This window comes from Hordeum vulgare, chromosome 5H (genome assembly GCF_904849725.1).
Source record: "Hordeum vulgare subsp. vulgare chromosome 5H, MorexV3_pseudomolecules_assembly, whole genome shotgun sequence".
Taxonomy (NCBI): domain Eukaryota; kingdom Viridiplantae; phylum Streptophyta; class Magnoliopsida; order Poales; family Poaceae; genus Hordeum; species Hordeum vulgare.
This window is the reverse complement of record NC_058522.1, coordinates 403,581,435-403,595,894: the sequence shown is the minus strand read 5'-3', so window position 1 is coordinate 403,595,894 and position 14,460 is coordinate 403,581,435.

The following is a 14,460-nucleotide window of genomic DNA, read 5'->3' as shown; positions in this document are numbered from 1 at the left end:
AATGTTTAGGGCAGACTAGTCGGCGGCGGCTCCATTGGTGGTAGGGATATGCCGGTTGGTTCAAATCTCGTACCTTCAATTGTCTCTAGAGTGTCTGGATATAGATCGTCAGCCCTGGTGGCGGGAGCTGCGGTGCTCATGGGTGGAGCTCACACCTCGGATGTTGATGGGTTAGTTGTCATGACCGTATGGGCGGCGTGGTGGATGCTCTTAGGCGTTCTATGGAGATGGTGTGGCTCGCGTTCTCGTGGCGGCCGTACCCCGAGCGAAGGCGGAGGGTGGTGGCATGGGTGAAACCTCATCTAGCTCTGGCAAGATCAATGGTGGCGGCCATGGCGTTGATCCTTTCTTGAAGGCATTGTTTTGGTGGCCCTCTTTCCTACGTGTTACTTTGTGTGAAAATGTAAATCCAAGATCTATTGGATCGAGTGGTTACGATGCTCCGGTGTAATACCTTTCCTGAAGGCACCGCTTTGGAGTCAATGTTCTGTTGGTTTTTGGCTTCGTCTCTTTGTGGTCCCTCTTTTGGGGTTGTGAGCTTCATAGACTCCTTGCGATTCTCTATTTTCCCACTTGATGTTTGCTTTGGGGTATTTGAGTAGTGTTCTTGTTCATCAACTCCCTTGTGTCTTGCCTTCAGTGTGTGCGCTTTTGGTGGCGTGTTGAACGTGGGTTTTGTATGTTGGTCGTGGTTTTATCTATAAGGTGAGATGAATCCCTTTGTTCGAAAAAATTACACAATACCAACACATTTGTTAAACTGTTTGCATAAAGGACGTGTTTAAAAAACGAAATGCATCATGCACAATGCCTATTTTTAACGAATCCCACGGATGAGGCTCTTAGCATGTTTTAACATTGCCACTTAGGGATGACCGACATGTAAGGACAACGTGGAACAACATAATGATTAATAGCTGGGGTCACAAATAGTATATGATAGTGGGGCTAATTTGTGAAACAATCAAAAGGATAAAGCCCTTTGTCTCAGGCCAAGAGTATAAGGCTGACTCCAGCACCATGCCCTTCAAGCCGCCGCCGCCAACATGCCCGATGGCGACTCGGGCACTAGTGTCTCTCCCGACCATGGCCCATCCACCCCACCCCCGACACCGACCCCGTCGACTCAAGATCCTCGCCATAGGGTGGATCTTCCTCATATGTGGCTACAACGACAAGGTTAGTCGCCCACCTCATGAACTAGGGCGTGGCGCACGAGCTGGTGGAGCTAGAGCTCATTGAGATGCTACTTGCTCAGACTAGAGACGACGGTGTGGAGGTCGTCACGAGTGTGGCACCGCACTTATCAAGGTTTTCCCAGGGAGTTGCGCGGCCGCGAAGTAAAGGAGGACGATGACGTTAGAGGTGGATGGAGGAAGCCGCGTGGTGGCTGTTGGTGGAGCGCATGGCCACCGATGTCTACCATCGGGCCTGGCGAAGATGAAGGTTAGTTCGTGGCGGCGGGGATGGAGGTGGAGGGTGTGACCTTATCGCTTTTTCTAATTTTTGTAAGGGTCTTTCCGCAAAAGAAAATTAAGTTTGCATGAATTGACATTTTCTTTGCCACTTGAGCACGTGAAAGTGCTAAGTGCCTGATCGATGCGATTTTAAAAAGGTAGACTTTGCGCATGGTGCATTCTTTATGGAAAAATGTGGCCGGGGATGTACTTTATGAGAAATGGTGCATCCATGTCTATGCACATATAATACTCAAAAATGTTGGTGGTATTCAAAACTGAATGACCTAATAGGTCATGATTACGGTGCTTAAGCATTGCCTAGGCACTAGGCAATCGTCAACCGCTTCGCCTACGACTAGCGCTTTTTCCATCTTATTTCTGCAAAATAATAATGAAAACTCATCATTTTTTCAAACGATGTCACAAATGTGATGGTTCTGTGCAATTCAGTTCACCCAAAAAATACCCAACGATGACGACTCTTCCTCTCAAACCGTTCTTAGACCATCCTTGACCACGACTTAAAGTTGCAATGCTAGGTAGCCATCTCGAGGCCTATCATTGCCCTCTTTCCCCACCTACCTGGATCACCCTCTTGCCACCATGGTTACCCACACCTTCATAAAATTGAAATACCATCTCATGAAAACCTTCCTGCAGGCTTGCCTCAACGGTGACTGCAACAGACTCGATGTTGACTTGTTGGCACCACTCGCCTACAGTTTTCCGCCGTCGGTGAGGAGACCACGGAGGATCGTCTCCTTGAAAACCACTCTCCCCTTCATGGCTCAGTCTTCATCCACAACACACTACAAGAAAATGCTCCTTTTTCGTATGCTGGAGGGTTTGCTGAGTGTTTTTTCACGGGTACTCGACAAACATAACCTTTGTCGAGTGTTTACAAAAATTCACTCGACAATTCCTAGTGTTACACTTAACAATAGAAAAGCACTTGGCAAAGGCTCATGTTAGTCGAGTGTGCCAAAAAATACAATCACATGTCTATTTGTAGCTTCAACTAGGTGGGCAAACATGCATCTATAATTTTTTTGGAAGAATGATGCAAATATGAAACAGTAAAAACAAAGAAAATTGCCATGATCGGAATAATTAAAATATTGTCATGACATTACAAATAAAATTGCCATGCTCTTAATAATAAAACTGACATGTTATATATATATATATATATATATATATATATATATATATATATTGCCATAAAATACAAATCACACATAGAATTGCCATAGTGCAAATAATAAAATTGCCATCCACTAAACATAGTCTTCAAAATAAAATCAAATGCTCTATATACAATAAGGTGACAAAACTTATACAAAAATGCCACGACGAAAATGTGAAAAGGTTAATTTTACTCACCTCGAAATGGCAACTATTTGTACACCTTCTGTCATTTCTTAGGATACACTTTTTAATATCTGCCATGTAACCATTTGCATACATTTTCAAAATTTGTCCTAAGTAGAGAACACAGTCCCCCTAAAATAGTCATGTGATGATTCAAAAGTTTTTTTCACAACTTTCCATGGCCTTTTTTTTTTGCAGATCTACCATGTAACCATTATAAATTTTGCCATGAATTACCAAACATTTTTTTAGTAATTGACACGTTTTTTACATAAAAAATCTAAAAATTTGTCGCGAGTAAAACAAACCTTTTCACATTTTCGTCATGGCATTTTTGTATATTTTTTACACCTTGATGTATATACAACATTGGATTTTCATTATTAAGAGTGTGCCATTTTTATACATAAATCATAGTAAGTTTAATGCAAGGCAAATTTCATTTTAGGACCATGCAAATTATGTGGGATTTTTATTTAGTGACAAAGAAAACATATAAGATGACAAATTTATTATTAAGAGCATGTCAATTTTATTTGTAATGTGATGGCAATTTTTTATTATTTCAATCATGACAATTTTCTTGTTTGTACGGTTTTCAATTTTGCATCATTCTCATAAAAACCTAAAAAAATGTTGACATGGTAACATAACTATTGTTGTCATGGCAACTTAAATTATACAACCACGATAAGTTAAAATACTTTTGTATTTTTGTTATGTTCTTTTAGTGTACCATGGCAATCATTTATGCCATTTTTAAATTAATATGCAATTTTTCCATGTATGATTTTACTTTTGTGTTGGGGAGTATGTCAATGTTATGTTGGTTTATTCGTTTTTATGTTTATTATAACATTTTTTGCCATGTAGGTATTTGATGCGTCTCTAACATATCTATAATTTTGTATTGTTCCATGTTTATGACACCCCGAATGTAATGAGCTACATGATCATCATTAAGAAACTAATCATTTTGCTTAATTAGTCTTGATCATCTTGGTTCAAACCTCGTTTCAAATTCCATTTAAAATTCAAATTCAAATATTAAGTGTGAAACAAAAATTCACCAAAATGAAACAAAAAGTTCATAATGTGGCAAATAATCCCTGAATTTTTGTCATGGTGAAACCCACATTTTATAATGTATTAAAATGCCCTAAAATAAATAAAGAAACGATAAAACAATTAACTAAATGTTTTTTATATATTAAAAGTTGCAAAGTATTTTATTTAAATACTAAATTAAATATGCGAGTGGCCTAATTAGTAATACTAATTTAGGTGCTAGAATTATGTTTTATAAAACTTATAAGAAACAGAAAATAAAATAAAATAAAGAAACAGAAAATAAAATAAAATAAAAGAAACAAGAAAATAAAAAAGGAAAAAAGGGGGGCAAAGCCCCCAAACCCCCTGTCCAAATGGGCCCAAGCATCCACACCGACCCACATCGTCCTCCTCTCCCTCCTTTGTTCACAATGGGAGCGTGGAGGTCGCCAATGGCCGCCACGGTCGAAGCCATTGTCGTGGCACCCATCCACCACCCCGGCGCCTTCCCTTCCCTTTAAACGCCCCGACAGACCTCCCCCTTCCGAAAACCCTAGTTACTTCTCCCCATCGCGTCTCCCCTCGCTTGTCCCGTTCCTCCCGAGCTCGGGCTCGAGCTCGCTCGCGGCCACGTTGTTCGTCGTCGCCTCCCTCGCCCCCTCCGCTCCCCCAACGGCTCCACCGAACCTCGCCACCCCTCATGTGCCACGCCGTTGAGGCTCTCACCTTCCCTCCTTCTTCGCCCGTCTTGCCTCGCTCGTTTTCCCGCGGCTGCGGCGGCCCCGCTCCTCCCGCGCGCCCTCGGCTGTGCTCGCGCGCGCGCGTGCCCTCCCCTCCTAATTAGGGGTTGTTTCATTACACTAACCCCCCCACTAACTCGTGCCCGCCCCCTCCTAATTAGGGGTTGTTTCATTACACTAAGCCCCCCACTAGCCCCACCGATTGGTGGGCCAGCCCCCATAAATGATCTATTAAGTTTATTATAAATAATAATAAAAATAAAAATAATTAGTTATTTAATTAACCTAATTGAATCACCTTAGGTAACTTGCCTAATTTAATGATAAAACCTGTTAGTTAAGTTAATAGAGAATGACAAGCCCACCCCATGTTGACCAGTCAAACTTTGATTGGTCAATTGGGTTTCCTTGGCCCACATGTGTCTTCTCTGTGTACACTGCATGTACACATAGCTGGGTACCCTAGGAATTTTGCTATTTAATTTCAAAATAAATTAATTTTAGAAAATTGATAAAACTTTGAAAAATTATATAAAATAATCTATAACTCGGATGAAAATGTTTTTTACATGAAAGCTGTTCAGAAAAATCTCATGATTTGTTCATCTGTCACATGCTCCTAGTATAGGTTTGCTAGTATTCCATTAGTGGATGCTAAGAAGCAGAAGGTAAACATGTACTACAGTTTCTAGGTTGTTCTGTCATGTGGTGCTACTTGACCTGATTAGAAAGCAACATTACTCTACTAAAAATAGCTATGATTTTAGAGGGAAAAAATGAAATAGCTATGATCCTGGACAAGGAGAACAAGAAAATCTACATAACCTCATACTACTATCTTTTCAACACTCTCTTGTTTTCACTTCAGCTGGTCTTTCACATATATTGGTGGGTACTGATTTACCGGATGCTCATCAAACAAATTCAGTCGAGAGGTCATGTTGGCGAGGATGTTTGATCCAGTCAGTGATTCTTTTCTTGCTCATTTCCTTGGTGTTAGATTTATTTTCTTTCTCAGCAACATATTCTTATGGGATCATTATAAGCTACCCCTGCTATTAAACAAATTCTGAAGGCGAAAACGACCATAAATATTAAGCTGTAGGTTGTTGGATGCTTAACTGAAGAACTGTATAGTTCGCAACTGGGAATGAGAATGGTGCAAGCGGGTTGTATAAAGAATGGGAGTGTTAAAGAGGAACTGGTTAGCATATCCATCAGGAGGAAATTCAGGCACAAAACGAAAACTGAGAAGGGAAAAATCTCGGTGCCACTCGAGCAAGCCTCCTTGATGCTATCGTTCAGGGTTTTGAGGCATATCTTACATCGTGATATTAATTTCCATATGTATGTGAAGATGTCTTTTCAGAAATACCGAGTCTCCATGTTATAAAATCTGTCAATAGGCTTTCGCCCCGCTATATGGATATAGCAACCAACCGATACAACATTCTGATCAACGCTGGGGCTAACAGCACAAGCACAACCAAAAGAAAATACAAGAGAAAATAAGAGAAAAAAATAAATACCAACAACGCCGGATCAACGAAAGCTACGGCACCCCGCGACCGTTGTGCCCACCGAAGATAACCACCACGCTCCAAAATTACCAAGTTGCCGTATACCAAGCACCACCTTCAAGAAGGAATGCGACGATGATGACGCTGCTGCCCGGACGAATCCTAGGATTTCTCCCGGTGCACAGAGGGTAGTGGGGGGAAAGGGTCACCCAACGCCCTTCAAGAAGGATGGCGGCGCCCGCAGGCGTCACCGCGTTGGTGCCGACAAGACTCGACATGGATTTCTCCCGACCCCTCGCACCCGTCACCCAGGACCAACCTTCGGCTCCACCACACCCGCCTCCCACCAACATGCGCCAACACAGTCACGAGGACACCGCCATCGTTTCACCACGACCAACGAAGCGAGACCGGCCGGATCCAAACGAGACACCCGTAGACAAGGACCAACATCACCACAGCCACGAGGGAGGGAACGACCTTCACCGGCTTAGGCGGTAGCAGACCGGGCATAGCAGCAGAGGCACACCAGACCAAATGTCCGGCCGAGCCCAGAACGGGCCCATGAAGCTCCGCCGCCAAGCTGCAGCAGTCGCGGCACAGCAGCCGCCGTCCCTGTCGCGGGGAGCTCGCTAGAACCACCGGAGAACAACCCACCGCAGCCCCCCAGCAGGCCCGCCCCGACCCAGATCAGGCTCATAGGGCCTAGATCGGAGCCAGCCGGGCGCCGCAAGCCATGGGCCGTCACTGCCGCCAAGGGGCAATGCCTCCGCACCGCCACCGTCCAGATCCGCGCCGGAACGCCGCCGACCGAAGGGCTCCGCCGCCAGGACCGATCACCCGAGCTGGGGTCCATCGACGGGGGAAGAAGGGGGAGCCGCCACCGCCGGACTGCGGGGCGCTGCACGGGCAACGCCTGGCCACGCCTGCCGACGACAGCGGCAAGGGGGAAGGGGGGCGGCGACTCGCGGGAAGGGGGAGGAGGGGGGAACCGCCCCGGTCGCCTCGCTCGGGGAGGGCGGCGTGGGGGCACATCATGTTATAAAATCTCTCTTTTACATATGTCGCTCGAGAATGATGCCACTACCGCCCAGTACGACTGCAGTCGACGACCCCTCCTTCTCGACCGAGCTTCCAGGCAAGCATCCCCCTGACCATTCCGATATCGCCTACTCTTTTCTCTCTACTGCTTGCATTAGAGTAGTGTAGTTGTTACTGCTTACCGGTTTGGTCCTGTACTCCTGCATAGCCTATCCTTGCTACTGTTGTTGATACTCTTACCTGTTATCCTAAATGTCTAGTATAGGTTTGCTAGTTTTCCATTAGCGGATCTGGCATGTGGTGCTACTTTACCTGATTAGAAAGCAGCACTACTCTACTAAGCTTTGTAGTGCATTTTGTTGATCAATTTAATGATCTTGTGTCTTTTTCAGTTATGAAATAGCTATGATCCTGGACAAGGAGAACAAAAAAATCTACAGAACCTCATACTAAGCCTCCTTGATGTATCTTATAAGGAGGAATAGCTATGATCCTGGATTCATTATAAGCTACCCCTGCTAATAAACAGATTCTGAAGGCGAAAACGACCATGAAGATTAAGTTGTAGGTTGTTGGATGCTTAAATGAAGAACTGTATAGTTCGCAGCAGCTGGGAATGAGAATGGTGCAAGCGGGTTGTATAAAGAATGGGAGTGTCAAAGAGGAACTGGTTAGCATAACAAAACAAAACTGAAAATTGAAAACTGTGTGTCAAGGAGGAAATTCAGGCACAGAACAAAACTGAAAAGGCTTGAATCTCGGTGTCACTGGAGCAAGCCTCCTTGATGTATCTTACTTTTTTGTAAATTGAATATATGAGGTGATGCTATCATTCATGGTCTTGAGGCATATCTTACATCATGATATTAATCTCCATATGTATGTGAAGATGTCTTTTCAGACATACCGAGTCTCCAAGTTATAAAAACTCTCTTTTACATATGTGGCTTGATTGAAATTAGTTCATGTTAAATATTCAGTATGTTCAGTACTATTGGAAATGGACATCTCTGTTAATCTTTCTTGGAGATGGGCCAGCTTTATGAAGCTAATTCAGCTCATACTCTGTGTAACTGATGATTTCATATATCCAATCATGTCCAGCACACATACAATTTGCAGAGGAGAGCTACAAGCTTTCCACTATGAGGCATCAAGCAATCAACAACAGCATCAGTTGCTAATTGTCATAGCACCTTGCTAGTAACAACGATGATCACTAGCGAATCTCGCCTTCCTCTAAATCCTCGTGGAAGCTTTGATGGCGCTGCTGATCCCAGTCGTCTTCGTCGTCGTCGTCAACCTTAAGGTAGAGTCCAATCTGCCACAACAAGTTGTTGGGCTTGGCCGTGTTGTACTCATCAATGCCGAGGCTCTTCACGTCCTCTCGGTGTAGGGTATTGTCGGGCATTGCATTCCTCTCCGTGTGGAGCACCTCCTGACGGGCCTTCTCCCTGGCCAGGGATGTGGCCTCCATTCGCTGCCTTTCCAGAGCACGGTCGACCTGCTCGAATGTTGGAGGGCTGACGATGGCCGGAGCTGGACTGTCGACGATCTCGTCAGATTCAGAATCCGGGTGCTCTGAATCGCTGCTGCTGGAATCATCAGTATCCGAGTCGCCGCTGCTGCTGGAATCATCAGTATCCGAGTCGCCGCTGCTGCTGGAGCAAGGGCTGCTGCTGTTGGTTTCTTCTTGGACGAGCGGTAGCGGCAACAGAGGTGCCGGCACGAACGCTAAGGGGGAGACGCCACCACAGATGTCAACGTCTGAATCTGAATCGTTGCTGCTGCTGGAGCTTGGACTGCCGCTGGTTGCTTCGTCCTGGACGAGCTGCAGCAGAGGTGCCGGCACGATCGCCAACGGGGAGACACCACCGCAGATATCGACGTATTCCACCTCCTCCTCCTCCTCCTCCTCTTGGGCCATCACCTTAGGGCCGTCTTGGTGCCGTTCTTGCGGCGGCGCCCTCTTCTCTCGAGCGAACTTGTCAACCTGCTCCTGCAGCTCGACGACGGCGGCGTCGTCCAAGCCGTGGAGGTCGATCTCGATTTCGCCAGGGCGGGTGGCGCAGCTCTGCTTCTTCAAGAGCTCGACGATGTGATCGGGAATTTCCGCAACGAACGCCTCAAGGTCTTCCGCGAGCATCTCCCTCTGAGAGCCCGTCATCTTCGGCTTCTTGCTCTTGATCACGGGAACGGGAGGCGGGGACGCCTTCCTCTTCTCGGCCGGCGGATTCCTCTCCTTGGACGTCATCTTCCTGGGCGCCTTCACGGGAACAGGGACGGGAGGTGACGCCTTCATCTTCTTGGCCGGCGGCTCCTCGGCCAAGAGGCATGGACGACTCTCCTTGAAGCGTGGAGCCGACGGGAGACGCACGTCGGCCGCCTTGCGGAGGAGGCCACGGACGGCGACGAGCTCTGCCTGGAACCGCTGCCGAAGTATCTCCATCTCCCGCGCGCGCTTCACGCCGCCGGACATGATGCCGGTCTTGGCATCAAACGGGTAGGCAACCTCCATGGGAACAGCAGGGGACGCCGGTCGAGAGGATGCGGCTGGTGATTGGTGAAGGAGACGATGAGGGGAGATTGGAAGATGGAGAAGAGAAATCTCGCCTCGATGGGGAAGGTCAGAGTTCGCAGCACCCTTTTATCGATCAGCTCAGGTGTGATGCCGATACGTGAGTGGATTCCAAAACGCGCATGCGTATGTGATATTGTGATCCGTGACGAATTCGGATTTGCTTGCGTGCATTTCAAGCTTCCAGCCAAGTTTGATTTTGATTAAGCATGATGAACTGAGAGTTTCAGACTGCACCTTGCTTCAGGCTGCGCGTCGCTCTCGGACACGATGTTCTCAGTTGCGAACCCGCCCGTGGCCGCGCGCAGCTCCGCCAGCGAGAACTCCGAGAACCCCGCATCGGACGATGCCGCCGACGACGCCGCCGGCGGCGCGGCATGGTGCGCGGTCGCCGGAAAGGACGGGCGGCGCCGCCCCCGCCCCCGCCCCCGGCGGCTTCTCCGGGTCGGTCGTCAACGCCCGCAGCGACGAGCGGCAGCAGTCAATCAGCGGTCAGTCGCGTGCCCCGCCAGAGAGACAAACAGCCAGCCGCGTGCAGGTGGAGGCTGGGTTGGGTTGAGCGAGGTGGAGGCGGCTGCCGAGGCACGGATGGTCGTGCTAGGTCTGGCCCAGTCCCCCACTGTTGTGCTTGCGTTAGCAGCCTAGCACTGTCCGATTTCTAGCTTCTTCAGTTCAGTAGTAATCAGCGGTGCCTTGCTTTCTTGTAGGCATTGCATTTCTGTTCCACTAAACTTTGTTCTAACTTAAAACAAATTTCAACACAAATTGCCATGGCAACTGTTGCTTTTATATCCCTCGCAAAAAAAATGTTGCTTTTATATGTTCACATGCCATGGAGCTCCTCGAGATTGAACCCGTCTCTTTCTTCCCGTTCCTCTGCCCTCTCCTGTTTTGTTGTTCGTTTCAATTTTACGTAGTCGATCGGTCTATTTTGTTTGAAATTATCATGTTGCAGAAAACACGATCACACTTTTGAATGTACAATGAGGATACACTCTTTGATTTAATACACTTTTTTAGAGAAAACACATGAGCTCGACTTTATAAATAAAGCCATCAGACACAGTAATAAACAACATAACACCACGAGTCTCAACCGCCACCCAAGGTCAAACGAGAAGCAAAGAGTGAGATACATGACACGCGAGCCAAACCCACGGCACGCAGGCCGGACAAACAGTAAACTCCGAGAGAAAGGAAGAACAACAACCAAGCACTCATGAAGATTTTTGGATGCAAATCTTTGTACTATGTATATGGCAAGTTCACATGTGAAAACAATGTCCACATGGCTAATTTCTGGAGTTTGTCATGGAAAATATTTTTTAAACAATGTCCAGATAACAAACTTGCTCTAATGTTTGCCATGTGTAAATTCATAGATAGCATGGCGTTTTTTTTTATTTTTTTAGACCATGGCATTTTAAATCGTTAGACCATGGCATTTCTATTAACCTCACCATGGTAGTTTTTATTGTTAAGAGCAGTCATTATTAATAATAGGATGACAACTTGACAATTAGTAATATGACATTTTAATAATTAACACATGGCAATTTTATTAATAGCATGGCATTTTTATTAATAACATGACATTTTGATAATTAATAATATTTCCTTTTTAATAGGGGGAAGACAGTTTTCTTGTTAAGAGCATGGCATTTTAATGATCTATAACATAGCATTTTTATCAATAACATGATATTTTTACTAATAGGAGGATGTCATTTTTATAACTAAAAGCATGCTATATTTTATAACTAATTAATGGGCATTTTATTTAATAATATGATGGTAGTTTTACAAAAACCATGGCATTTTATTGATTATGTTATCTTATTTAATAACTAATAACTGGGCATTTTATTTAATAATACGATGGGACTATTACAAAACCATGGCGTTGCGGGCGCTCGTGGAGATTCTGCACCGCCATGTACGTCCACTCGAGTGGAGGTCACCACAACCATTGACAAGCTAGCATTCTTTGGCAAAATCGATGCCGAATCAACAATGCCATTGCTGGCGGATGAGGTCTTCTAGGCACAAAATCTTGGTACGGGGGAGGAGCTCCTACATCAACGTGCACCACAGAGAGTCTTTCTCACTTCTGCCATGTTATGTTCATATTTTTTGCCATGACTTGTTGATGCAATTTGCCATTACTATTTTGTGAAAAAAAAATCAGTATTGCATTACCTACACATCGACACTTTCTAAACCTGCCATCTGGATTTTTTTTACACATAATCATCTAAAGTTCCACAAACTTAGATAGTTTCTCTATTTTTTGTCTCACTTTTGATTGTTGTGTAATATCTACAGTCTGATTGTAATGCATGGCAACTAAAAGCATACGTTGTCACGGTATGTTGCCATTAACAAATAAGATCATACTCCCTCCGTCCCAAAATTCTTGTCTTAGTTTTGTATAGAAATAAGTATATATAAATACTAAAGCGTGACTAGATACATACATATCTAGACAAATCTAAGACAAGAATTTTGGGATGGAGGGAGTATGTATTTTCTTAAGTTTTGTCGATGCGTTTGCCATTGCAAAGTAAAGCAATTGTTGCTATGATGGCAACCTTCATATGTGCCTTTATCATGTGCATTAGGAAAAAAAGTTCCATGGTTACTTTAGATGTAATTTTTTGCCATGTCATACTTTGAAATGTAGAGTAGTTTATAGACCATGCCAAAAAAAAATTCATTTTGCACCAATGAAAATTCTACTTTTCTAATTGAATAATGTAAATTTAAATTTCATGGATCATGGAAATGTAGTTTTTGGGCCATGGCATTTTTACTATATGAATACATACATGACATTTTTCTCGTAAAAATCATGAAATTTATAATTATAAAGACCATGGCATTTTATATCAAACATCTGTTATGGCAATTTTGTTCATAATTTATATTTGCTTGACATACACAATACGTTTCTCATACAAAACATGGAAAATTTAATTAAAATACAAATGGAAAATTTTATTTGAATCTACCCTAACAATTTTGTTCATAACTTGTGTTTACTTTGCAAACATGGCATTTTTCTCATACAAACACATGGCAAATTTAATTAAAATACCATCGTAAATTTTGATTTGAATCTGCCATGGCAATTATTGTTTATAATTTGTGTTTACTTTACATACATGACATTTTTTTTCTCATACAAAACATGGCAAATTTAATCAAATACTATGACAAATTTTGATATGAATCTGCAATGGCCATACTTTGTGCTTCAACTGTTCAGTCTATATATGAACATGGCAACAAAAATTGTATGTACTTTTTTGTTAAGTTTTATAGATGATTTGCCATGGTAGATTCATAGAGTTGCCATGGCAAAGTTTTAACCATGTTGATTTTCTAGAGTTTTTCTTAATGTCCACACATGAAAATAAAATTTTAACATGGTAAATTCATAGAGTTGTCTTGGCATATAATGTTTGAACATGGACAAATTTAATGCTTTTTTAACAAACTTGTTCTAATGTTTGCCATGTGTAAATTCATAGATAGCATCGCATTTTAACTTCTTTTAGACCATGGCATTTTAATGCGTTAGACCATGGCATTTTTATTCACCTGACATTGTAGTTTTATTGTTAAGAGGGAAGTAGTTTCATTATTTGTAATATGATGCCAACTTGATAATTAGTAATATGACATTTTAATAATTAACAACATGGCATTTTTATTAATGGCATGAAATTTTGTTTTATAACATGGCATTTTAATAATTAATAACATGCCTTTTTAATAGGGGGTGGCAGTTTTATAATTAGAAGCATGACATTTTGATAATTAATAACATGACATTTTTAATCAATAATACAACATTTCTATTAATAAGAGATGTCATTTTATAGCTAAAATCATGTCATTTATTTCTCTTATAAAAGATGCTAGACTCCTAGTCAGGAGGAAGCCATCCACGTCGCCCCTAAATCGCTATGAATAGTGTTGTGCCACCGCCTGAAAATTATGCACCACGCCGAGGGCATTTTAGTCTTTTCATGTACAGGGGTATAAATCACATCCGTTGCCGTGGAGAAACCCTCGCCGCTGCCTCCCGTCCCACTCGCCTCCCCCTCCTCGTCGCCCTCCTCTCTTTCTCTCGCTCACCCCTCTCTCTCCCCATCGCCCCTACCCACGCCAACCGGTTCCGGCAAGCTCCGGCCGCCGCACGCCTCCGAGCTCCCCAAGATCCGCACCTCCAACCCTCCGTACAGATCCGGTGCTTAAAGTCTCCACCCTCCCCTGCGGCTAGGATTCAAACGCCTCCCCAAAACTTCGCCGGAATCCGCCACAACCGGCAACAACGAGGCCAAAGGTGACTGGATCCAGCACAGGTTGGTATCTCCCCTTTTTCTTCACCCACCCTCTCCTCCTCACCTCACGCCATCTTGTCTTCCCTTTTTTGCAGGTTGCCACAGCACGGACGACGACGACGACAGGAGGGGCGCGCACATCCATGGGTCGGGACGCCGCCATGAAGCCACACACAGGCCCCATGGAACCCCCCTCCTCAAGTGACTCTTCTCAGGCCCGACCCCCTACCTCTCTTGTACTTTGAGCTGTACCATGCTCTATTTTAGATTCTGAAGGCATCTGTACTTGAATCTGAAACATGGTTAATCCCTTCAGGGTATATATGGCAAGTTAGGTGTTCGCTGCTGTCT